This window comes from Ursus arctos, unplaced genomic scaffold (genome assembly GCF_023065955.2).
Source record: "Ursus arctos isolate Adak ecotype North America unplaced genomic scaffold, UrsArc2.0 scaffold_26, whole genome shotgun sequence".
In the NCBI taxonomy this organism is placed as follows: domain Eukaryota; kingdom Metazoa; phylum Chordata; class Mammalia; order Carnivora; family Ursidae; genus Ursus; species Ursus arctos.
In genome coordinates this window covers 14,836,885-14,862,567 of record NW_026622941.1, presented here as the reverse complement: position 1 = coordinate 14,862,567, position 25,683 = coordinate 14,836,885, and the positions used below count along the sequence as shown (strand labels likewise).

General features: G+C 37.4%; 1 protein-coding gene across 5 annotated transcripts in view; it reads left to right on the top strand.

The window, feature by feature from the left end:
• Positions 1-25,683, top strand: part of EPS8 (epidermal growth factor receptor pathway substrate 8) — a 174,553-nt gene that overhangs the window by 59,998 nt on the left and 88,872 nt on the right. Inside the window, exon 2 of one of the 5 annotated variants that reach the window (XM_044385213.3) lies at positions 15,761-15,853. The exons of the other annotated variants lie outside the window; for them this stretch is intronic. The gene's annotated coding sequence lies outside the window, so the exon portion shown is untranslated. The remainder of the gene's footprint in view (positions 1-15,760; positions 15,854-25,683) is intronic. 5 annotated transcript variants of the gene reach the window in all.

The window sequence follows — 25,683 nt, the reverse complement described above, 5'->3', positions numbered from 1 at the left end:
ACAATACTGCATTGGGAATTTGTCACCAGTACACTTACCTTGAAAGAAAGAAATGTTAAAAGAAAGATGATTTATAAATATTCCAGGCCATGGCTTGTCTTTTTATTTTTTTGATTGCGTTTTTTAGCATATTTTTATTGGCTTAAATATTTTGTTCCCAAAGCTTGATACCAAAATATATTGTGCTTCATTTCTGGAAATCATGTCTTTGACTGTTTTCAGTAAAGCTTGTTTAAAATCTTAGATATGGCATGAGTAGGCAGGGGGAGAAGTCAGGTTACATTGTAGGACCAATGACACAGACTCCTGACATCACCCTGAGTTTCGGAGCAAAAATGGCCTGTGAACGTTGTCCTGCATTGGACTGAAATGGCGAAGTATCCATACCCTCACCTTGATCACTCATTGGTTGTGGGCCTCCCTGGGAAGGATGTGACCTTCAGTGGGGTAGCTTGCTGCCCTGAGGCCGTCCCTCAAAAGGCTGATTGCTCAAGGCTGTCTGCTGACTGTACTGCCAGCAGCTGGGGCAAAAAAAAACATTCCTTTTTTTTTTAAGATTTTATTTATGAGAAAGAGAGCAGGAGTGAGGAATGAGAGTGAGCATGAGCGGGGGGCAGGGGGGAGAACAGAGGGAGAAGCAGCACCCCCCCCCCCACGCTCAGGACCGTGGGACAATGACCTGAGCCAAAGGCAGACGCTTAACCCACTGAGCCACCCACGTGCCCCAATAAGTCGTTCCTTGAAGGGGTATCTGGGAGGCACATCTCCAGGTCCACCTCAAATCTATAAGCCTGGGATCCATTTTATGTCTGGTAAGAGGCCCAATAAATATGGGGCAGAGGAATCTTAACAAATCTGCAAATGTGGACAAACCCGAGTTCCCTTACAAGAGCCACCTGCAAAGCCAAGGGCTCAAAAGCAGGGCTTCGGGGAACAGTGAAAGGAAGTAGGTACAAAAAAAAAAATAGTACAAGTATAAAGTCTTAGATTTGTAATGTTCTTTTGTATTCAAGTCACAAAGCGTAAATATCAGACTTGTATTTTCACGCAGAAAGTATATGCTTTCCTCAGATATGATGCTGTTCTGAGAAATGCCTGACCTTTCAAGTTCAATTAATGACTCAGCACCTGGGAGAATGTTCCTGATTATTGTTGTGTTTTTGTAACATCCTCTATGGTTCTTCGCCTGAGGAACAGATTACCTTTCCATGCGTTAGCAGTCAATATTATTAAAAGGGCCACTGCTGTCCTTTCTCTAAGCTTGATCTCTTGGACTGTTATTGGTTTGGCACAAGACACTATATAAATTATATACATATATACACCCCCAAATCGCGCCTTGCTTTGAAAATAGAATCTATGAATTGGCTTCTGTGTCTGTTTTAAGAGTTATTACCATGGGGATGAATAGTCTGCTTAGTTCTATGGTTGGCATGATTCTTTCAGGTTAGGGTCACCTGTGTTTTCTTACTACCAGTTGCCCACACTTAGGGCAACAGTTAAATTTCCATCACTAAAAAGTAAGTAGTTAGAATGCAAAGCCTGTCATTACTAAGAATTAGCTACATCAATGCTTTTAATCTGTTGATTATTTCCTTTCGTGCTAACTAGCAGGAGTTTACCCATTTCACAGTTTTAAACTTTTCCATTGCAATCAGAGCTGGTGGGGAATTATTATCCTGTAATGCAGTTGTAAACTTTTTATCACTTTTTGAAGCATTATGGGGGGGGGTAGAAGAAAACCAACAGAAACATCATGATAAAGAAACTAGGCTTGTCCATTCTTAATTTTACTGAGGCACCATAGCATATGTGGCATATATTTTGCTTTACTGTATTTATATAAGCTGTGGCAGGGAATCAGCTGTCAGAAACCTGTAGGTTTCTATAGACATTAAAAGAAATGTTAAGGCGTTTCAGTTAGGTTTAAAATATAACACAAGAATGAGGAGGGGTGAATACAAGCAGAACAATGAATTGGGGGTAGTGATTTGATTTGGAGATACATCTGTGTACACACACACACACACACACACACACACACACACACGTTTTCCAAATGGCCAAACTGAATATAATGAGAATTTCCTACTTGGGGTCCGTGCTCCTATAGCAAACCCAGCTCTGTACAGCTTTAGGTGTCAGAAGGTCAGTCAGCCAGGGAAACTGCGAGAACCCCAGATGCCACAGTCCTTGTGAGATGAAAACAATAAAACTAGTTACTTGTGTATAATTCAGATTTAACTCTTAAGATTTCTCGAGTGGAATGATGATCTAAGAGAGTTAGTAAATTTCAAACCCTGACAACAATATCACTTACTGAATTACAGTCTTTCTTATTTATTTAATAATTTAAATCTGAGGAGTCCTATATGCAACAAAGTTTAAATTAGTTCTGGTCATGTTATATCCTCTCTAACCCGTAACTCTCAGTAATCAAATGGTTCTCCTTTTGAATTGAAGAGCTTTTTCTCTCTTTCTTTTACTTCTGCATCATTAATACAGTTATAATCATTTCTGCTCCTAGGACGACTATGTGATTTCATTTACACCTAATGTACACACTACATAATAGGCACTCAGTAGATTTTTATTTATTTATTTGTTCTTTTAGGAGGCAAGGAGAGGCAGGATAATTAATCACCAACTTATATTAAATAAATTGAAAGATAAAGCTTTACACTGTCACTTCAAAACCTGCCTCTTATTACCATTTCACCGTTTGGAGGAATGCCTACTGTATCACTAACGCGTCCAGCAAGAGAGCATCCTGTGTGTGCATATGTACGTATATACATACATATGCATTTCTCTGCACTCTTTGCTGTCACTCCAGAGACAAACAGGCTTTGGACAAAACCTGGCACTTCCCTCTTGACTGTTTTTCATAAATCCACCTGGCACGTATCACTGTAGAACTTTTGTTCTAGTTCTTTTCCTGGACTTTGGCACATATTTGAATTCTGAGCCCTGCTGCCTTCTCCAGGTGATTTGTTTTTAAGCTGTTTTTTCCTGCAAACCACAGGGACTGAATTTTACATCCTATAGGTTCTTAGTCCCCTCCCCAAACCCATCAGTCTATGATCCTTGACAAGGATCTCTCTTGTTTCTTGCTGTTTTTCTGCTTGTATTCTTTTTCAACTTGTCTTTCATGTGAAAGAAACAATCCTTGCTTTATCAGGCTCTTTAATTTTTGTCGTGGAATTATCTTCAGGTATTAAACTCCCCACAAAGCCTTTCTATCCTTACTGGAAAAGAAGTGGCAATTTGCTTCCTGAAACCTTTCTATTTATTCAGTTTTCATGATCGACTGACTCCTCACTGGCTATCATATTAAAGTCTTCTGATCTTTTGTTTATACATAAAGTATGATTTCATTAGACTTATGCTGTGTTCAGCGTTTATACATATACCTGTGTTACTTGTGTGCTTTTAGTATGCGTATGTAGATATGTCATACAGATTAACCTAAAGGGCAAACTCTATTTTGTGTGTGTATTTATATCTCTAGCATAACCTAAAGGGAGAATTCTATATTTTTAATGAACCAGTCAGCCTACTGATGGATTCAGGGCAGGCTGCCCCAAAATATACTGCTTTGGCATATTGATTATTGTGAATTAAAGTCACTTAAGAAATAGCCCATGCAAGAAGGACACTGACTCTCTTCTCTCCCTCTGAAAGCAGGAAATAAATTCCCCATCTGAAGGGTACCCTCCCTGCACCTGGAGGGTAAAAAGCATCCTTATTGCCAAAGAGAGAGAATTCAAGTCTGAGAAGGCTGTATAAACAATCCTTGTTACTACTTCTTTACTAATTTCCTACCCCAAGCCCAAACCACTTTGTCTTAGCATTTCCTCACAAATATATTCTTTCTTTGTCTAAAAGAAATAAAAGCTGCCTGTTTCCAGTTACTTCTTTTTTTTTTTTTAAGATTTTATTTATTCATTTGACAGAGATAGAGACAGCCAGTGAGAGAGGGAACACAAGCAGGGGTGTGGGAGAGGGAGAAGCAGGCTTCCAGCGGAGGAGCCTGATGTGGGGCTCGATCCTAGAACTCCGGGATCACGCCCTGAGCCAAAGGCAGACGCTTAACGACTGAGCCACCCAGGTACCCCTCCAGTTACTTCTTTGAAACTCTTATTTCTATGAGCTTCCATACTTACGAGTTAATTTCGTTATTCTCCTGTTGTCTGTTTTATGTCAATTTAATTATTAGACCGAAGAAACTGGGAGGGGACAAAGGAAAAGTTTTCCTTTCCCCTTCAATACTGCATGAGACGAGCTTCCAACAATGTTTAAGATACTGTTGACAGAGCTTATGAATTTTTAAAATTCATATTTTTCCCCTCATTTGTATTTTTTCCCCCTCATCCATCTCTCTGTCCTTTGGTGGTGAATCAGGGCTGTTGCAATGAGATTTCTGCAGGTCTGACGTCCAAGGTCAGTACCGAGTAGTGGTTGGGGCACCGTATGACTAAGAATCACTAGTGTAACCCCATTGTATAATTTTTGATAAGGTAACAAAAGTACAAAAATTAAGAAGAATAGTGTAAGTGAAAGTGCTGTGTAAACCATAGAATGTGTGCGTACACACACTCTGAGTGATTTCAGTTCATGCAGTTAGTGGTAGAGATGAAGCGCGTTGCTGCTATAATTACTGACAGCCTCCATAAAAGAATACAAATTGGTTTAGAAATCTAGCAGGTAAGTAGATCTGCTCACTTACCTTAATTTATTGGCATAGATCCCTGGGCTGTGGTATCCTAATTGAATGCAGAACACTGTTTGCTCCTGAGGTTAAACAAAGTAGATATTTCTAATGTTCCCTGACAGAATACCTAGGTGATCTTCTGTTTTGATACTGCATTTTATTTCATTGTTAAATGAATCAAAATGATGTAAATTGAAGACTCATGGTTTTAATGCATCTTATGCTATTTTAATTTGGGGCTGGGAAACCTTGAGGACTGATAGGTTTTTAACAATGAAACAGTATCTATTACTCGCAGTTACTGAGTTGTCTGTAAACAAGCCCCTTTGCAAAATGGAGCAATGCCAGGAGAATCCATTTGGGGGTTGTGCATATGTATGTGTCTTTCTAAAAGAACTGTGTAAAAATCTACTGAAAATCCATGTAAGCTACAATTTAATATGTACGTACTATACCATAGCAGCCAAATTTTAAAATAGTATTATAGTTGATATGAATTAATTTCTATATTTAAAGATATAGAAAAATTTTGACAAAATTTACTAACGGTCAGAAAAGCCGTCTTGTTCTTTCTGCATCTTAGTCTTCCCTACTGTTGAAATCAATTAATGGAGACTTTTTGGTGGTATTTGAAATATACCTTATATGTTAAGTGCACAATTTATCCTGGGAGTCTGAGATGTGGATTAGATTTTGACATCAAGTTCTGAAAGTTCATAAGCCTTAGGGACTGACTGACTCATGGGTTATAGTTTGCTTTCTTATTAAGAAGCCATAGAACTTTTCTGTTATGTGAATGAATACTGTAATACTCAAGGTCAATGGGAAATTAAGAATGACAACAGGCATCCTTACATAAATGAAGTGATGCTTTAATACTAGCATACTTAACATATTGGTTATCTTAAAAACGGAAGTTTGTGTTTGCAGTAAAAATTAAGGTGTGCCCTCTTTAAGATGGAAAAGGTGGCATTAGGTTAATGTGTAAAATGATCTTAACTTGGGAGTTACCCAACAGGCACTTTTGGTTTTGGATTAAATGTAACTAGAATAGGGGTGCCTGGGTGGTGCAGTTGGTTAAGTGTGTGACTCTTGATTTTGGCCCAGGTCTTGATCTCAGGGTCCTGGGATCGAGGAATCGGGCTCTACACTCGTCCTGGAGTCTGCTCGAGATTCACTCTTTCCCTCTCCCTCTGGTCTCCACCCCCCCATGAATTCTCTCTCTCAAATAAATAAATACATCTTTAAAAAATAAATATAATTAGAATAATCTAGGCAGATATATAGAAAATATTGTCACATGTATCAGTTTTATAAAAAGAAACACAAATGTGGTTGTTACTTTAAGGAATAATGTCCGACATTATTGAGAGTACTGAAAGACCTAACCTACTACCCTTTTTCTTTTGTTGAAGATATAGATATAGAATAGGTCTACATTATGTTTTCTAAGTCAGAACTTGACACTGACAACATAAGTGCAAGGTACATGTTTATTTTGGTTTGGAGGAAAAATGTTATGTATGTTTATGCCTTATATACACAATAAAAAATCCATTCTGACAACTAACAGAATGAATCCCGTTGATCTAAAAGAAAAAGGTGAAAAATCAGCAAGAAAAATTTGAAGTTACGGGCAAAGGGTTTTAATGAGGGATCACTGTTAAACTAAGAATTATATTAAAAAAATTTCTCTGTCAAACTGGGATAGATTTTTATAAGTGATCTACATACAGTTTTGGTGAGAGCGAAGTATAGCATCTGTGGAGGGTAGGGGAGGAAAAAGTTTACCTCAATCCTCTTAGGGTCTCTGGCTAGATCTGCAAATTAAACTGACAGAGATTAATAGGAGAAAAGAATACAGACTTATGTAATAAAAGTTTTCATGAGGGAGGAGCCTTCATAAAGAAATGAAGGAGTCCTGAGTATTTTTATCTAGGTTTAATGAAGAGTGGCCAGTCATGGAGGAATATGCTAGAACAAAGAGTATGGAGTAAGTATAGTAAACTGGGGGAAACTTAGCGAGGCCTGTTCGCTCTGACTCTTCTCAGTGTCCCTTTGTCTTCAGAGATAAGGATATTCCTTTCTTCCTCTCACATGAGGATTTTGTGACCTGTTTCAGGAGAGAAGGGCCGGGGAAAGTCAGAATGACTGTCCTACTTTTGCCATTTTCTCAAACCCCTTTACCTTAAAATATTCAATTTGCCAAGGTGCCATATTTCAGGGGTAGTATGTCCTGAACCATGTCACTCGCTCCCCTGTCCGAAACTTCTCAAGAACTTTCTTGGTCTAGAAAATGATTTAGTGGACTATCCCATAGCCTTTTGAACCGGTTTCTCCGTCCTGGACATTTCTGTGGAGACAAAAGAAAAGAAAAAGGTTAACGGTTAATGGTTAGAACAAACCATAAACATGGTTTTTGAGTCCAGAGGGCAGTCAGTCATCAAGAATATTTATAGGTATTTGACTCAAAGCATCTTTAGATGGGGTGAGGGCAGATGGTAGTAATCTGGCAGGTTTTCCTGGTTTGTAGTTCGAATGTCTCTGGTGGTAATCATCCGGTGCTCTGGTGAACTTTCTGAGTGGCTCACATAGCAACAGGCACGAAGGTTGTCCACCATGAGCTGTTGTGGTGATTTCTTGATGACATCAAGTTGTCCAGCTTCAACTTGCAGGGCTTTAGGAAAGAGGCAGTTTTAATTTTTAGTGATGCCAAGTCAGAATGGTGGGAGAAAAATTGGAAACATTAGTTTGGAGAATTGTAGCTAGATGTTGGAGGAGACTAGAAGAAATCAGGATCTGGCGCTTTATAAGTAGGTAACAAAACCTTAAAGACAGTGAAGGGGACTAGAATTTAATACCTGTGGGGGTGTGCTCTAGTTTTCCATTGAAACTTAATTTTTGTGTCTGTAGTCGCCCCCCCATTTTTATCAAAGATAATTTAAGTAAGACCGATTTGTTTGCAAAATAAGTCTCGTTTCATTAATTTGGCCTGATTATTTATATCAATGCAGCAAGAAGAATGATTGGCCATATATGCTTTTTTTTTGTTAAAGTAATCTTTGCTGGAACTTCTAATGAGGAATCTCAGATCGGACTTTGGAAAGCCTCTTGAGGCTAGGAGACCAAGCCAATGACTCCCTGTCAGATTTTGCCTGCAACACTAACAGATGTGGGTAAATTCCTCTCTTCTTGAGGTCCCCCGAATATCCTGAGGTTCCTAGATCAGCTAGGAAGTGACCTTCCTTACTTACCAATCAGGCAGAGATCCTATAAGCAAGCTACTAGGCAGTTTTTAGAAGGGAAGATTTATAAGCATTGGCTCCTTAAAGTCAACCTTAGTTCATTAAAGCTGTCCAGTCATACCGGATTCTGTGCATATCAGTCTCAAATATGGCACTCCAGTCAAAATCTTTCCGATATAACCAATGTTTACAATGGTGTCCTGTTGCAAGAAGGACAGACTCTTACTGAACTTATGCAAATAATTATATTGCCATGAAAATAAGACTACTCACTAAGAGTTCTCAAATTCTGAAGGGATGAGGTAGGGAGAAAAGATCAGTGTCTTCAATTCTGTTTACAAAAATATAAGTTACCAAATTGCTTTGAGTTATAGATAGCTCATGAGAAAAGAGGAAAAGGTTTCCTTAAATCTGAAAAATACAGCAAAAGTGCTGCTTCAAATAAAAGTTGTAATCACCCACATCAGTTCATTCAGTCCCTTGTAATTAATTCTTATTTTGCTTAATCTTTGGTTAACAGGTTTATGGATCCATCAGTTTCTTCAGTAGTTCTGGAATTTCTTACCCAATCCAGTGGCATAGTCTCAGAGTTTTTCAAGTGACTCCATCATGGAGCATTCTCATAGTAGATGATTGTAAACACTTTCAGTAACTCTGTGGATGACAGAAGACTTAGAAATAGTCATGGTTAAAATTCTGGTGAGAGTCGGTTTGAAAGGAAAATTTAGTTATTTCTGTGGTATACAACAATTTAAGATAACTGGACAGAGTATTGACAAGTTTCTGTGAACTTTGTACAACTTCTAGAATACCTATATTATTAATAAGATGTATCCATAAGCATGTAACCGGTGAGTGTTTATCACACTTCTTACCTGACATCTTTCTCATGTAATCTACCATACCAAATAAACCTAATTATATTAACTTCTCTCTTCTATAAGAGGAGAGACAAATCCTTTGAGATTTTCCAAGGGCCCTCTGGGAAACTTAATCATCTCTCGAAAAGACTGGGAATTTTGTCAAAACTACCAAAAGGTTTGGATAGTTGACTAAATAGGATCATAGATGACTATAAAATAATACTTAATTATCTAACCAAAGTGAAAAAAAGATTTTAAAGGCAAATACAGAGGATTACCTACTTGTGAACAAAATTCTTTTAAAATGGAGAAAACTCAGTTTTCTTAAGTAATCAATGACCTGATCAAGACAACATGAAGTACAGGAAATTATTCTGAGACAACATCCAAAGTAGGTTACTTAAAAGGTAAAGAAAACTCAAGAGAAGCAGTGGTGTTTTTTAAGCTAACTGTTCATTACTTAACCACTTTTTTACACTATGCTGTGCTCTTTACATGCATTATTATAAATTATTATTATAAATTCAGTGTCTCTGAAGAATATACTATTATTTTCATATTGTAGACAAACAAACAGACTTAGCGGAGTCAGTTGGCCAAAGTCATACAGCTGTTAAGTAACAGCACTGGTATGTGTGCTAGTTTTACATATGAACCTGAGTTGTTTACAGCTATATTCTATGGCCTACATTAATGATTTGCTTAAGGTCATGGGACTAAATTGTAGAGCCGGGGAAAAAGTTAAACTTTTCGGTTTCGAATCCATGGCTCTTTTGACCATCACATTTCACCTGTGACATAAGTTTATTGACTCTGTTTTCCATACCCCATGTCCCGAATACAAAGGAATTAGATACTAGTGTTAGAATCGTCATCGAAAGGGCTTAAAACTGCAAACTAAACAAAGATTAAGAATTGGTTTGGAGGATCAGTATTTTATTCACTGAAAATAAACTTGAAAGTAATTCTTAATATTTTGCCCAACCAGGCTTAACTTTCATTGTATTTAACATTTCAGCCAAAGGCTGTATAGTTACATATTCTTCTGCTTGTGCAAACTCTAGTCCAGTGATATTCAAAGAAGTTAAATTGCTTTTAAAATGGATATAGCCTCTGGAAATTTCATATCAGTGTATCACTGTGACAATAGCTTCGGATCTCGTTGAAGCTTTGCTGTAATGGCTTCTCTTTCTATGACTGTGTCTGATTTAAGTGCCCTCTGCCACCCCTACTTATTGGTAACATATGAGCTTCAAGGATGACTTGATGTGCAAATTTAATTGCAGGTTTTATTTTTGAAGGATGACATAAGCTATGTCATCCTAACAGCTATTTATACAGCTTTTTCTAAACTGCTGCTCTGAAAACATGCATTTCATTCTGTCTATTGTAATGCCTCCTGATTTAATTTTTCAAGGCTGCTTGCTCAGTTAGCTTGCTCAAGTATACATATGACGGTTCTTGGCAGTATTTCAGTAGGTATAAGCTTTGAAATTAAATTTGGACATTTCTCCTGATTTTTTGAAAAGGTAGCTCCTTACAAGCATTCGCAGTCTGTGCTCTGTATTTGCCGACCTGCCCCCCTCCCTTTCATCCTCCACGACGTTCTTCCCAGTGCTATAGCACATGATTATAGTTCTTAGGAGACGCCAAGTCTTACTATCTAGCTAATGTGGTAATTTCTTGACTGTATTACAGAGTTATGGTAAAAATACTCTGGAAAGGATCAGTAGTCTAATATGAAATGCCTTTTTCTTTCCAAATGGCACTTAAGAATCCAGAAGCACCCCATGATTTTAATAAACTAAAGTAGTCCTATTTTTTTTTCTCTTTTTTTTTTTTAGAGTTTAACTTTTTGTGGAAAGCACAGGTTTGGGGGATGATGTGTTTAAAAAACGGTGTTTTACAAGGAACCTCCTGTCAGTTCTTTTGATATGCATTCACTGAGCCAGTTATGGGGAATGCTAGCACCTTCTGAGTCAGGTGAAATGAGGAAGCTCTGAGTGAAATCTTACTAGTGATAGGAAATACTGGTACTATATGCCAAACGTTTCCATTTTTCCTGCCTCCCAGAAATTCTTTATACTTACTGTACTAAATTTAGCAGAATTTATTTAAATCAGAATTTTTCAGCATAAATTGAAGGTTCTATGAAAAGTGTTGTTTCATAATTTGTGAGGTGAATTGACAGATGTCCTCATAAGCAACTAATACTTTTTCCTCATGTATCATTAGATTTCCTGACTATTCGGCGATTTCATTTTTTTCTGAAAATTTACCATTTTATGTGGAAAAGCGTCAAACTACCATTTACTATGTTTTAGCCAAAATCTAATTAAATAGATTTTCTGTTTTTAACTTTGAGCTATGTAAATATTCTAGAATAGACCTGACTGAGAGCTTGCAAATTTGTCTCATTGATCTCACATTTTTACAGGTAAGGAAATGGAGGCTGAGAGAGGTTCAGTTACTTGCCCAAGGGTACAGAGCTATTAAGTGGCAGACTGGGTGCATTAAACACAAGCCTTTAGTTCCTTAGTACTGAGATCTTTACACTTTACTACTTGTCTTTGGTTATATGACACGAATAGAAAGGAGAAATCACTTTTTTTTCTACCATTAGTGGTTTTTTTTTTTTTTTTTTTTTTTTTTTTGAATGTAATTGCCAAATAAGAGTGTGACTTACCGGACCTGTATGGTGATTCCTAGGTTGAAAATGACATTTAAAATCCATAACCAAATGAATTTGTGTGGTGTTTCCCTGAGTATATACCTAAACTTTGCCAGTTTAAGGTGAAACTACCATTTGCCCTTATTTACCCTGTTACATAATTTTGCAGTTCATTTTTCTCAAATCAGTATTTTCCTAATTTATAAGAGACTCAAGCCATCTGTAGACTTGAAAATTTAATTATGCTACCATTCTTCTAAATAACTTACGTAAGAATGAATATTCTTGATCCTGCTGTTTATATTTATTCATCCCAAGAAGTGTCCATTGTATGTTTGTTTTGTTTTGTTTTCCACCTTTAATCCAGATTCTATCCAAGCAGCGACTCCAAAATGATAGTGACTCATTCAGTCTTTTTTCGTATGAACAAGTTGGTTCTTCGTCTCATTCACATGCCACGCATATTTGCTCTTTTGTATGCCTGTAATATATTAATAAATTTACATGATTCTCCCCAAATATGAATTATATTGCACTGCTACTTCATCTCTAGGTAAGTTATTAAAGCATTTGGTTGATCATTCTGCCCATATGAATTGAGCTAGCTTAACTGGTATGTAGTTGAGATTTGACGATATGCAATTTAGAGTTTAGAAACTTCTTTTGGATTCTCATATTAGTAACATATTAGTTTCTTTCTTCCATTAAAAAAGACTTTTAAAGTCAGAAGGAGCAGAAGGGGTGGTTTACAGAACACAAAGCAAATGGTGATAATCTTAGGAGAGGAAGTAATGAAAGACGAGGAACTGTGATTGAACTTACAGGAACTGAGAATGAAGTTCTGCCATATTTTCAAGGTGAACATATTGTGACATTGTTAATCCATTCTGCTTGCCTGCCTTAATAACGTATGTTAATGACTTCCTGTCATTGCAGATCCAGTGGTCTTACTTGTTACGTTTTGGTACAGCTTATCTTGTCTGCCTCTGTATTTGCGGTTACAAAGTGTGGAATGTAGGGCAAGGTTACCAGTAGAGAGGTGTGGGTGTACAATTTCCAGCTTCCTTCAGTAGTTACAGGGAAACCTGCAGCAAACGAATCTGCTGTGTTCCAAATATATTTCTCATGGCTGCTCTGGTAAACTGCCCTATCGTAGAAGGGTGAGACAATCGACAAATACCTGTGAGGCTCGCTTAGGTTAGTCCCATGTCTTTGGCATCCTGAGTGTGCATATGAGTGAATGTAGTTTTAGTCCATGCAGTTTTTTATTAATATTCTTTATAATGATTAGTTATATACCAGTCTGAACTAGATTAATCTTTTATAAAGCCATTATTAACAGCTTTACTGATGGTTTAGAACCAAAAGGTATATCAAAATTCTGTACTTGGACCATGGGACAAATATAAACAAGGCTCATGGGTTTTGTTGAGTCCCTCACCCTTCTAAGGGAGGGCATTTACCAGAAGTAGCCATAAGAAATACTATGTATTTGGAATGTGATAGATGTGGTTGCTGCACATTTTCCCATGACTATTGAAGGAAGCTGGAAATTGCATACATACATCTCTCCTGGTAACCTTGCTCTCCAGCCCGGAATTAAATGTACCAGTTAACTTATTATTAGGAAAATGACTGTCTTAGGAGTATAAATGGCCTATGTCTAGGCAACAATATTTTTGGCATTTAGCACACCCATGGACCTAAGAGATGATACCTTTAAAAAGATGGGTCGGAATGGGCGTACCCTGTAAGATCCCTTTTGTCTTTCAAGTTCAGCAAGACAATTGAAATGTTGTATTGGAGTTTTGTGATTATAATATTTATTTAGAAAAAGGCTTTCCCTTGTGCTACTGATCTCACCAAAGAGATATTAGCACTTTCTGGTGTTCCCCTCATTGGTTTCAAAGCTTTATTATTTTTCTCTTCTCACTCCTTTAATAGTGCTGCCCCATATCCTGTCCTTTTTGTTTATGATGCTCTTCTGTTGCAGTCTGGGGTCCCCAGGATACAAATTCTGAGATGGAAATTAGTGTGCTGGAAGTTTCTTAGTGCTCTTTGGATCGACCCCTGTGGGAGGGAAGGGAGAAACCAGTATTGGGCAGAAGGGAAGTTAGGCTATTGTGCAGTCTTTTCTTTTCTTTTTTTTTAAAGATTTTATTTATTTGTTTGACAGAGAGAGAGAACACAAGCAGGGAGAGTGGCAGAGAGAGAGAGGGAGAAGCAGGCTTCCCGTTAAGCAGGGAGCCTGATATGGGGCTCGATCCTAGGACCCTGGGATCATGACCTGAGCTGAAGACAGACACTTAACCGACTGAGCCAACCAGGCGCCCCTATTGTGCCCTCTTAATGGAGATCTTACCTAACGGGGAGTTCTGAAGCTGGGGGGCTGTTCACCATTGTCTCTAGTCAGGGAGAGAGGGCCAAGTCTTTATATTCCCCATGTCAACCAGTCTTCGGATGTGGGCTGCCCTGGGAAGGGAGCAAGAGCTTGTGTGAGGAGAAGCTTCAGCCAAGGCTGTTCTCAAGAGAGCTGATAGCCGAGGGCTGTCTGCTGGCAGCTGTACAACAGGGGAATAAATCATTCAGTCCTGAAACGGGATCTGGGTGGCACATCACAGTTTCCACTCCATCTTTTTTGCAAGGGTGCTGGAGATGGTTCACAATGGCCTGGGGGATGGGTCAGAATTCCAGCAATGAGAAGTTGCAAGGGCAGAGGGGTAGACATAGTAGAGAGGGGAAGTTGGTGTGGAGTAGATCCTACCATATAATTGAGTTCCTGCATTGATTAGTGTTTTTCTAAGTAAGTTTTTAAAATTCTGTGTATCTATACTAACACTATTCTCTTTTTAAGTTATAGAAACTCGATGAAAACTCTGGGTGTTCTATGCAGAGTGTGTGTATATCTTTGTATATAAGTTCTGTATGGTTTTTGTAAAACCTACTTTTTTTCAGTTTCCTATTCTTTATAGGCTTTTTTTTCTTCCTCCATTTCTTAATAATAATGCTTTGTTTTTCTGTCTTCATATTACAAAATATGTGCTAATTTTTCTGTTTGGTATACTTGTTAAAGCCCAATCACAGGAAATCATTTTCTTACATATTTTGTTATTTCTAAATTAACAGGCTCATCTTCAGTGGGGATAGTTTTTTGGTTTTGATTTGGTTTCGTTTTTCTAGCTTGTAGAGATCCCATGTGGCCTTGTTTATGGAATGTTACTCTAAAGTAGTTTCATGTTTGTTTCTTCCAGATACTCCAGGGATATCATAAGCACAGACCCCAGTTTTATCTTAATTTCTTAGCTTGAAGATTCTCATACAAATTCAGACTTCAGAACTGTTGTGACACAGGCGTAGGGCTTTTAATTTCTGCTTGTAGCATTTCCTCTGCACTTTTATCCAGATTGTCGGAGACAAGTTCCCTTGAAGTCTTATTAAGACAGTGGGTGGATTTGTCCTGTTCTCATCATTTTTTAACGTGATTGCAGCCTTTTGAAAATAGCTCTGGTTTTATGAAAGGACCTCAGCACCAAATTTATACCTTGTGTGCCTGAGATCTCTTCCTCTGCCCTTACATGGCCACCAGAGCACAGTTGGGGAGGTTGTATCCCATGTTGAGGAAAAGGAGGGCCAGAAATCTAGCCTAACTCTTCCCCCGAGAGAGCACTTTCTTCTGATCTCCTTACTTGAGGGGGCATCTCCTCCTTACCAGTTTCTGTTAGACTTAAGTGCTAAAGAGACGTCTGTGATCCTTCCTGGAAGCCATAACTGGCAATATTTGCCTTTGCGCATACCAACTAGTACCAGTGGATTTTCTTTATTGTCAGTAAAGCTGTGTATTTATTTTTAAATCTTGTTACACTCTTTTTCATTTTTTCCCTGCCTCTCTCGTGGAAGGTCTTCCTCATTAGCTCATGTAACCATATTGCTGTACCTGGAATTCCTACAAGTTACTTAGTAACCTCTATTCCTCAGAGTCGACGTCTTTACAATGGGAATAATAATAGGCTCTGTCTGTATAGTGTTAGTTTGGAGCACATAGTAAGTTCTCAATTAGTGTTAGCCGTTATTATTTGCACCGTTTAAAGCGTTGCTTTATCACCTTAGGGAAGAGTTGGACATGTAGTAGTGGTTGTGTTTACTTACTTAACAAGAAGAGGAAGTCTTAGTTAACGCCCTAGAGAAACCAAAGGAGAAACTTTGTTCACTACAGTGCAATGCCGAAACTGAATCTTAGAGTCCCACCCTTTCTGTTGATATGCCGAAGGTCACTTGGCACCAAGAGGAAACTGAGAGGAATGTCCTCTGAGTGTTGCCTGGAAGATCGCTTAGAGAAGTCTTGCCTGGATTGTGTGGATAGGTAAGTTTGAGTTTGTGAATATTTACTTTGCTAAGGAGGGCTCTCAAAGGCATAATTATTACAGAGTATATTTGTAGACCTTGAAACATGCAGTAATACTTTTAGCCCCAGTTAGCCTTTTGACAATATTATAAATTCCCATTTGGTATTCCAACTGGATTCTGAACTTGTTGAAATTGGTACCTCGGGTTCCTCTAGAGTCCTGCCTCCTGCCTCCTACCTCTTGGGGATTTAAAGGATTTCCTTCTCTTAGGTCATGTGTTTAAGAGAATAATTCCTCTCCATCCCCCCAGAGTGTAGGTAAGAAGAAATCTGTTGACTAATAATAGTTGGGGAAGCATAGACATAATCTATCAAGTTTTCTTAAAATGACTTTTAAGTTATTCTGATATGCAAAATACTGTGATTATCCTATAAATATTAACTGTTTTAGATTGTTTATACAATGTTAGTTGTACTACAAAAATTTGCTTATTACCAAGTTCAGTTTTCTTAGGTTGTTATTGGCTTTGAGTCCACAGACTTAACACTGCCAAATTTCTGTGTAAACATTTTGCTTGGGACCTAAAATGTAGTGAATATGTGTATTTAAAGTTTTTTTTTTTCCTTCCCCTAAACCCATGTATATTAATGGAACTTGTAAACATTTAAAGAGCCAATTAATGGAAATTTTTAAGGAACAACTCTTTCAAAAAATTCAATTATGTAATTATGTTGTTTTAAATATAAAATTTGAGCCTTGTGAGAAATATATATAATTCTTGTATGGAGATCTAATTTTGTACCTCTTATAGATTTGTTACATTTAATTTTATTCGGGAGGAGTCTTTTCCTTGTTCTGTTACTAGTGATTAAGTGCAAGGTTAAGATCTATGCTATTTAAAAACAAGAGTTAATATTGTATCACAGTAAACTAGATGGAGAACAAAAGCAAATAACTGGTTACATCTCTGTTTTGGTGCTGGGAAATGTAATGCATTCTTGAGTTCAGAAGCCATGGTTATGCCTGTATTGATCTTTTTGAAGTCCATTCTTGGATATGTTGATTTTCCTCTAATTGTCTGTTACTGTGTTAAGACGACACCATAAGGAACATTATCACTTTTCACCAAAAACTTTACCCATACAAGCATCACGTACATAGTTGTTTGGTAGCATATACAGGTGAGGTTCCTTGGAAGGTTTATGGCTTGAGTTATTCTTAACCTTGTTGCAAAGCTTTTGTCGGCTTTGTAGGCCAAATTCTAAAGCAAGTGCCAGTGTCAGGTTTGGTATAAATTTCATATATGCTCTGGGAATGGTATGTGAAGTATTTTGTCCTTTGACCTGTTCTCACCTTAAAGAGGATATCCCTGCATCTCCTGTACCTGGGGTGTTTTAAAAGTGGTTTCTGTTTTTCTACAGATAGGCTCGGAAACACTTGCTTCCGTTTAAGTAAATTATATATTAGAGAAAATGACTTTGGAGAGGATAAGATGTTTATACTCATTTTCTATGTAATTCTGAAAGAAGTTGTGTAGAGAAGTTTCCTTTTCAGTTTATTTTTCAGAGAAATTATGTTTCTTTAATTCATCAAGGTACTGTCTCAGAGTTTTAAGCAGACAAAAATTAGCGTATTATATTGTAGATTTTTAAGTAATAGTTTACTTGAATTGTATAAACTTTTTGTGCAGATGATATACCGAAGTAGATATTCTTTTTTTTCTTTTTCTTTCTTTCTTTTTTTTTTTTACGAAGTAGATTTTCATATAGTCTTTTGATCATTTTCCCTGTAGGATAATTCTAATTTACTTAAACTAATTATTCTTTAAAAATTTTTTTTTATTTTAGGGATGCCTGGGTGGCTTAGTCATTTAAGCGTCCTACTCCTGATCTTGGCTCAGGTCCTGATTGCAGGGTCCTGAGATTAAGCCCCTCCTTGAGCAATGTGCTGGGCTTGGAGCCTGTTTAAGATTTTTTCTCTCCCTCTCCTTCTGTCTCTTCCCCAAACCTTGTCTCAACTCTCAATCTCTCCCTCTCTTAAAAAAAAAAAAAAATTATTATTTTTTTAAATTTAGAGTTGAGGTTTGTATATGTATTTTTAATTTTTTTAATGAAACATTTTTTGGATTTTTCAGCTATATGAAAATACATTTCTTATTTTAGTTAAAATTTGTGACACTTCTGTCTTATGTATAGAATATATTAACTAGATTCAGAAAAAAAAGAAAAAAGGTAGATTCAACAATATGATTGGAAGAAACTTGTGGTAGTTTTAATTCTTAATATATTTTCTAAAATTTTAAAGCAATATGTGAAATACTATCTCTTTGTATTTGGCAATGTAAAATCTGATCTGAAATGGAGTGTGGGCTTCTTAAGCTTGCCTTAGACCTTATATGAAAATTTATCCAAGAAGGCTCTGCTTTGGGGAACATTGGTATACAGTTTCTTAAGGATAAAAATATATTGTGTCAGATATTTAGATATAATTCAGAACCATATTATTTAACTTTCCTAATTTTATGATCCTAATGATCAGATTTAAATATCTGATCATATTATTATTGCTATTAGGTTGCCTTATATTCTTTTTTTCCTTCATTGTTTCTAAAAATATATTTCCCTCTGATTTTGCAGGTCATTTCTTTTTATTCCACTATTTTATGTAGTTTGCCAGACCAAATGACACAGTTAAGATCCATTAAGTAGAGCTGTGAATATCAATCTTGGACACAAAGCTGGGGATTGTTGTTGGGAAAGCCCTCCTGCTGCTCTTGCTTGGCATTCCAAAGACTCTGAATGAAGTCTCTTAACTTATTCAAAGCGTGGATTTGTGAAGGCCAGTTGGGCACCCTTTTGCCCATTCATAACTGATGTTGTACTCTTCTGGTTAAAAATTTTCAGTGGCTTTCCCATTTCACATCAGATAAAATTCAAAGTTTGTTGTGTAACTTATATTATGCCCTAAGCTTCTTGACCTTCATGCTTTATATATATCTCACATTTCTTGCCTTTTTCTTTACTCATGCAGCAATTAGAAAGTCTTTCCCTCATAATCAAAATTCACCTCATCCTAAAGTCTACTAATCACCCCCATTAAGTTTCTCCTGGCTCCTTCTAACAACATGGAAAGTAATCTGTTTTTTTCTGCATTTTCTTAAGGTGCTTCATATTATGTGTTAGTTATTTTTACATATGTTATAGTATGTTCTTTAAAGATTTTATTTATTTGAGAAAGAGAGAGAGCATGAGGGGGAGGGAGAGAGAGAATCTCAAACAGACCCCCTGCTGAGCGTGGAGCCTGATACAGGGCTTGATCTCCCAACCCTGAGATCGTGCCCTGAGCAGAAACCGAGTGTTGGACACTTAACCAACTGCGCCACCCGGGCGTCCCAACACATGTTATAATATTTTACAACTCCTGTATAACAGTGACTGACTTTAAATGATCCACTGAGTTAAGTCTCTTACTCTCTTACTAGGATGGGTGGGGCTGGTTTCGTCACATTTCTCCTATTTTTCCTTGTATTCAGTAGATGCTCATAAATATTTGGTGACTGAATAAATGGAATGACATGACAGTGAGTTATTGACTACCAGATATTTTATTGCTCTGTTGGAATGGACATGTGGGGACAGGGGATCAGTTAGGGAGCTAAGCGGTTATGGCATGACTGTCTGAATTTGGGCTGTCCCCAGAAGGGACAGCTGAAGAGACATCAAAGATGCAGTTAAGAAATGTTTTAGATCGGGGAGCCTGGGTGGCTCAGTCGTTAAGCGTCTGCCTTCGGCTCAGGGCGTGATCCCGGCGTTCTGGGATCGAGCCCCACATTGGGCTCTTCTGCTAGGAGCCTGCTTCTTCCTCTCCCACTCCCCCTGCTTGTGTTCCCTCTCTCGCTGGCTGTCTCTCTGTCAAATAAATGAAAAAATCTTTAAAAAAAGAAAAAAAAAGAAAGAAATGTTTTAGATCATGTTTAATGGCTCAATACTGATAAAGAAAGAACAACTTTTTCTAGATAAAGACTTTGGGCTGATAGGAAATTGAAGAGTAACACAGGCTTTGTAGATCGTGACTACGGTTCTGAGTCAGAGAACATTTGTCACGAGTTTGTAGTTTGGGAATGCATACAGTCAGTTCTGCTATAATGCTTGTTTTGAAAATGGGAATTTATTCCTACGTTATTGGTACTGGGGAATGATTTGAGGATAACATAAATTTCACATTTGTTATATGTGATTTTTGTCTGAGAAATAGGAGGTGAACACAGAAAGTGCCACCTAGCTGAACTGAGCCACATAGGAATACACAAGGCATGTGCACAGACCTCAGACATCTTCCAGCTACCTCACTGCATTGCACGCTGTGAGCCACAAACACCTATATCTTGTTTTATAATTTTCCCTCCAATTTCAGATAACCCTTTACCCACCCTTTCACAATAACTCACAAGCTATAACCCTTTGGACAGCCCACTCGGCAGGCAAACTTCAGGTCTTTTTCAATGTCAGGTACCAGGTTTATTGTAGTTTTTATTTATTTCTAACCATTTAACGTGTAAAACTGTGTTGTGATCTTTATTAGGTTCTTTTCTTTTTTATGAAGTGTCACTGACAAGAGTTTTTGAGTGTTGTGCTTGTCACGCCATTTTCTCCATAAGCCCTGTGGTTTTTTAGTGATGGGATTTTTGCCTAGCATTACGATCTTTGGGGATATGTGTTGCGTTAAAACAGAACTGGCCATACTAATTGTTAACGTGCAGTGTGTGAACTGATGGTTCTGTCTCTCTGCTTCCTTCATTTCCACTCTTCCTCTTCCCGCTTTTTTGACAGTGAAAGACACTAAACAGTCCCTGTAAGGAGGAACACAGCACAACAGAGCAAAATGCCAATGGACTTTAAAAAAAAAGGGGGGGGGCATAAATTTACCAGTGGAAATAAATGGATAGCTTCAAAAGCAGGTAGAGACTAAGAAGTAAACATAAAAGGCCTGTGGGCTCTGGAGTGAAAATATATCTTACCTTTAAATAATAATAATTATGTTTAACATTTTTTGAGCCTTTACTATGTGCTGGGCACTATGATAAGTGCTTGACATGGATTACGCCATGTAATCCTCATAAAACCTTATAAAGTATGTTATTACTGTATTTTACAGATGAGGAAAATGAAACTTAGAAGGGCTAATTATCTTGCCCAAGGTAGATAACTCATAAATATAAATGGCAGAGCCAGTTCTAGAAGCAAGTCTGACTGCTGAGACTTAGATTTTAGTGGTCTGTTAGAGTACTTTATAGGTGATAAATTAATAACTTCTGCATGTGTTATTTCCTCGGCCCTTAACTGTGTCCGATCGGCATCACAGGCTATTTCAGCCCTTGCAATAAATGAAGAAACAAAGGTGCCCAGGCTAAGAAATACACAGATTTTCAGAAGCAGAACAATAACAGAAATGAATTCTAATACCTAATTCAGGGTTTTTTTTCCTGGGGCTTATGCATAAAAAGGGAGAAAATTTGGACAATTAGCAATAAGGTGAGCTGAGCTGAGTAGGAGAAATGATCGTGTTGGAAACTGGAATAAAAGGGGGTGAATTTATACCATTATGTCAGAATTGAAAGGAGAGGGCCTAATGGTGAATGAGCAGTGGGAGTCCTCTAACTCTGTGGCACAAAGACCTCTAACTGTGGCACAGAGACCTCTCTGCGGTACAGGAAGCCCACTCAGATTCTCATAAAGGAACTAACACTAGCACCAATTTCAGTACAGGGTTATAGTACGAGAAATCGGAGGTCATGAGTATAAATTCGTCATACTGTAAATCCTGATTAGTAGTACGTTCAGAAAAAAAACAGAGGAAAGAAAGAGGTGACGCAAGAGGAAGCCTTCCAAAAGCTTTATTCTGGGGCGGAGGGGAAGCTTTATTTGTACTTCTTTTATTGCATGTCCTAAATCAATTTTTCTTTAGGTGTCCAGTCACCTCGTAGGGCTTTACATAAAACAACTAAACTAGTGTTAATTGCTATTTGTTAAATGGAAACACTGATAAATAGTAGAGTAGTTCTTCAGTTGAGTGTTGATTAAAAGCTATATATTATACAGGTAATAGGATAAATAAGGGTGGAATTGGTAAATATTTATGTGTTTAGAGCAGGGGATTAGGAAACTGGCCAGTGGGCTGTTTTCTTTCTACAAGCCAAGAATGATTTTTACATTTTTAGTAGGTTATTAAAAACAAAAACAAAAATTAAGAATATCAGCAGAGACCATATGGGGCCCACAAACCCCAAATATTTACCACTTGACCCTTTACAGAAAGTTTGTCAACACCTGACCTGAAATACTATCCAAAAAAAGTTAGACTTGTTCTCTTAGGAAATCAGATTAGGTCATGGAAACTGGTATTATATTTTGTAGAGGGCTTGATTTTTGAACTTGTGCCTTTTTTTTCCTTCTGCATGTGGGAAGGAATTGATATTTGCTTTATATATTTTGTTAGGGGCTTTGTATACTTTATATTTATTTCTTGGACCCTTGAAAGATATTACAGCTACTGTAAAATGAGGAAATGAGGCTCATAGAGGCTTAAATAATCAAAAATTTCACATTTAATAAATAGTGGGATTCATATGTATTTGTCTGGGTCTCCCAGATAAGAAAATGGTAAAAGTTGAGTATATACTTATTCAGATTTCTGGCTTGACTATATCTAAACAGATATCATATGTGGATATTTGTAGTAACATAAGCTACTATCTAAAAATATAAACAAAACATTTATATTTTACATACAAAAATTAAGGTTGGTTGGAGAATTGTAATTTTATTATATAATTTTCATATAAAGAAAGATCCTGGGATAAACTGTGGAGTTACAAAGATAAAGTGTAAAGAAAAAATTCAAGACTCATATTAAAAACTCAAAATAATATTCACCTTAAAGAAAGAGGAGACTTAAAATGTTTTCAATAGAAAGTACAAAATAGAAAAGTTTGTTCTGTTTCAATAGAAAGTGCACCAGGCAGCAATTTATTTTTGAAAAGCCATGTTAGACAAATATTGGCCTGTATGTTAATTATAAAGTCTTATGGAGAAGATTTCAGGGTGCTGTGAAAACATGTAATGAGGGTTCTAATCGTATAGAGTAGAAGGTCAGGACAAGACTTCCCAAGAGGGGTCATTTAAGCTGAAATACAGGAGTTCGGCAAAGACAAAGAGGATAATTATTCCAGACAGATAATGATAGGCCTTGAGGATGGTAAGAGCTTGGCATATTCAAAGGGATATCAAAGAAGGTCATTGTATCCCCTGAGAACTCTGAGGACAAGAATTGTATCTGTTTTGTTCATCCTTGTGTATCCAGTTTCAAACATATAGTATCTGCTGGCACATAGAAAGCCCTTAGCAGGATTTATTGAATGGACAAAGAATGAATGGACATTTCACTGGGAAATTCTTGGTATAATGTTGAGTACAGGGATTGCCTGGATGAAGGCTACTACCCTCTCTCTGAAGCCTACCTAATTACATTAAACTACTCAGATTGTTGGTAATCCAGATTATCCTAGGTCACTTGCAGCCCAGGTGTCCCAAACCTTGGTAAACCACTGTCAAAGTATCTGAATGGAGCTTTGACCTAGAGACAGTCTGGGCAGAAAAAGCAGGAAAAGTGAATGTAGACTGTTCAAGTTAGATCTGAGCCTGAGAAGGAAAGTAATTTTGCATTATTACGATGTCAGGAATAAATCTGAGGTGGAATGAATATAGCCACTTTTCTAAAAATAACCACTGGAAGGGAAGGGTGTTCTGTACTAGAACATAGGATCCGTGGTTCTCTGGGTGATCACTGGTGACCAAATAGCACGTGAGCATCAGGCTTAGAGGTTTAAGTTAAGAAGTTAAGTATTCAAATACTTGTTATTTATGGAGCCTATTTCTGCAAAGTCATTTTTGGGCTTTTAAATTTAGAGAATTTCACTTATTGGTTTGAGTGCACTGAGGAATTTATAAAGTAGAAAGAATGAGGAGAGGATTGCATATTTCCCAGGTCTGTGAAATAAAGTTGTAGCAGCCGTGGAAGTGATTATTTTTACAAAATATTGACCATACGTTGGAAGTGAAATAGAGGCTTACAACAGTAAAGGAAAGAGAGAGGATAACTTTAGGTGGGAAGGCAAATGAGAATTGGACAAAAAAGAAAGAAAACATTCCCGGGCTATTCAGGAATGACAGTCTTTGGGTTTTTTGTTTGTTTGTTTGTTTTTAAAGATTTTATTTATTTATTGGATAGAGAGAGACACAGTGAGAGAGGCAACACCAGCAGGGGGAGTGGGAGAGGGAGAAGCAGGCTTCCCTCGGAGCAGGGAGCCCGATGTGGGGGTCGATCCCAGGACTCTGGGATCACGACCCGAGCTGAAGGCAGATGCTTAACGACCGAGCCACCCAGGCACCCCGAATGAGGCGCCCCGAATGACGGTCTTTGAGTTAAAAAAAAAAAGTAGTCTCTAAGTGGTAAAAACAACACACGTACAACTAATTATGTAAGAATTTAATGACACTTGCATATGCTTTACTTAAGCTTACACTTCAGTGAACTTTAGTTTAATGGTATCACATTGTTGGGGATTTCCTATGAAGTTTGAGGAATTCCTTACTGGATGTCACAAGTCTATTTCCTTACAAAAGTAATACTGGCCAGCAGATGAGGTAAGTACCAAGAGCTCTAAGTTTTGTTTCTGTCAGTGAGAAAAAAAAAGACTTTCTCTTGCCCCCCTGCAGATAATACATGGTTTTCAAAGGGTGTGTTGGGAGGGGGATTGGTGGTACTGGCATGTGAAAAACTCTTAGGTGTTTATTTTATTTATGTATGTATCTATTTAAAGACTTTATTTATTTGAGAAAGAGAGAGAGAGTGCAAGCAGGGGGCGGGGCACAGGGAGAGGGAGAAGCAGACTCCCCACTGAGCAGGGAGCCTGATGCCTGCACAGCTCAGTCCTAGGACCCTCAGATCATGACCTGAACTGAAGGCAGCCGCTTAACCGACTGAGCCACCCAGGCGCTCCCTCTTAGGTGTATATTTTAAACAGATTCTTTCTTGAGTATTGAAATTAGTGAGTTAGATATTGTCAAGTGTGATTAGTCTCAGTTCCAGGAACAGAGGATATTCTAACTATTACATTTACAATTGATTTGCCATAAGACATCAAGGTCACGATGACTTTCTTAACCAAAAGTACCGGCGCATTCTTTAGACCTTTTAAATGAATCGTTAACGGTTTTTGCTGGCATCATTCTATAATTCCTGTTGATGTTTGGTATGGCACTTAATTATGGGCTAATTCATTATAAAAGCAAAATTAAATAATTTCTTCTCTTATCACTTTAAAAGTTGGACCTTTGAAGCCATCTTATTGAATATATGTATATTCAATGCATCAGTTCACCTTTGAACAATGTGGGAGTTTGGGCACCAACCCTTTGCATAGTGGAAAGTTCACATATAACTTTGACTCCTACTGCTAGTAGCCTTTAGTTGATTAACACATATTTTGTACATTATATATATTATATATTGTATTCTTACAATAAAGAAAGCTATAGAAGAGAAAATGTTATTAAGAAAAACGCAAGGAAGAGAAAGTATACTTATAGTACTGTACTGTATTTACTGAAAAAAAAATCCTCGTATGAATGAAAAACGTGTTTTTCAAGGGTCAGCTGTGTATATGTGTGTGCGTGTTTGTGTGTGTGTATAAAATAAAATACATCACTATTCCTAAGGGGGAAATACATACACATCACCCCCTTAGGAATACTGATGTATTTTATTTTATTCAATGCTTGTTTTCCTC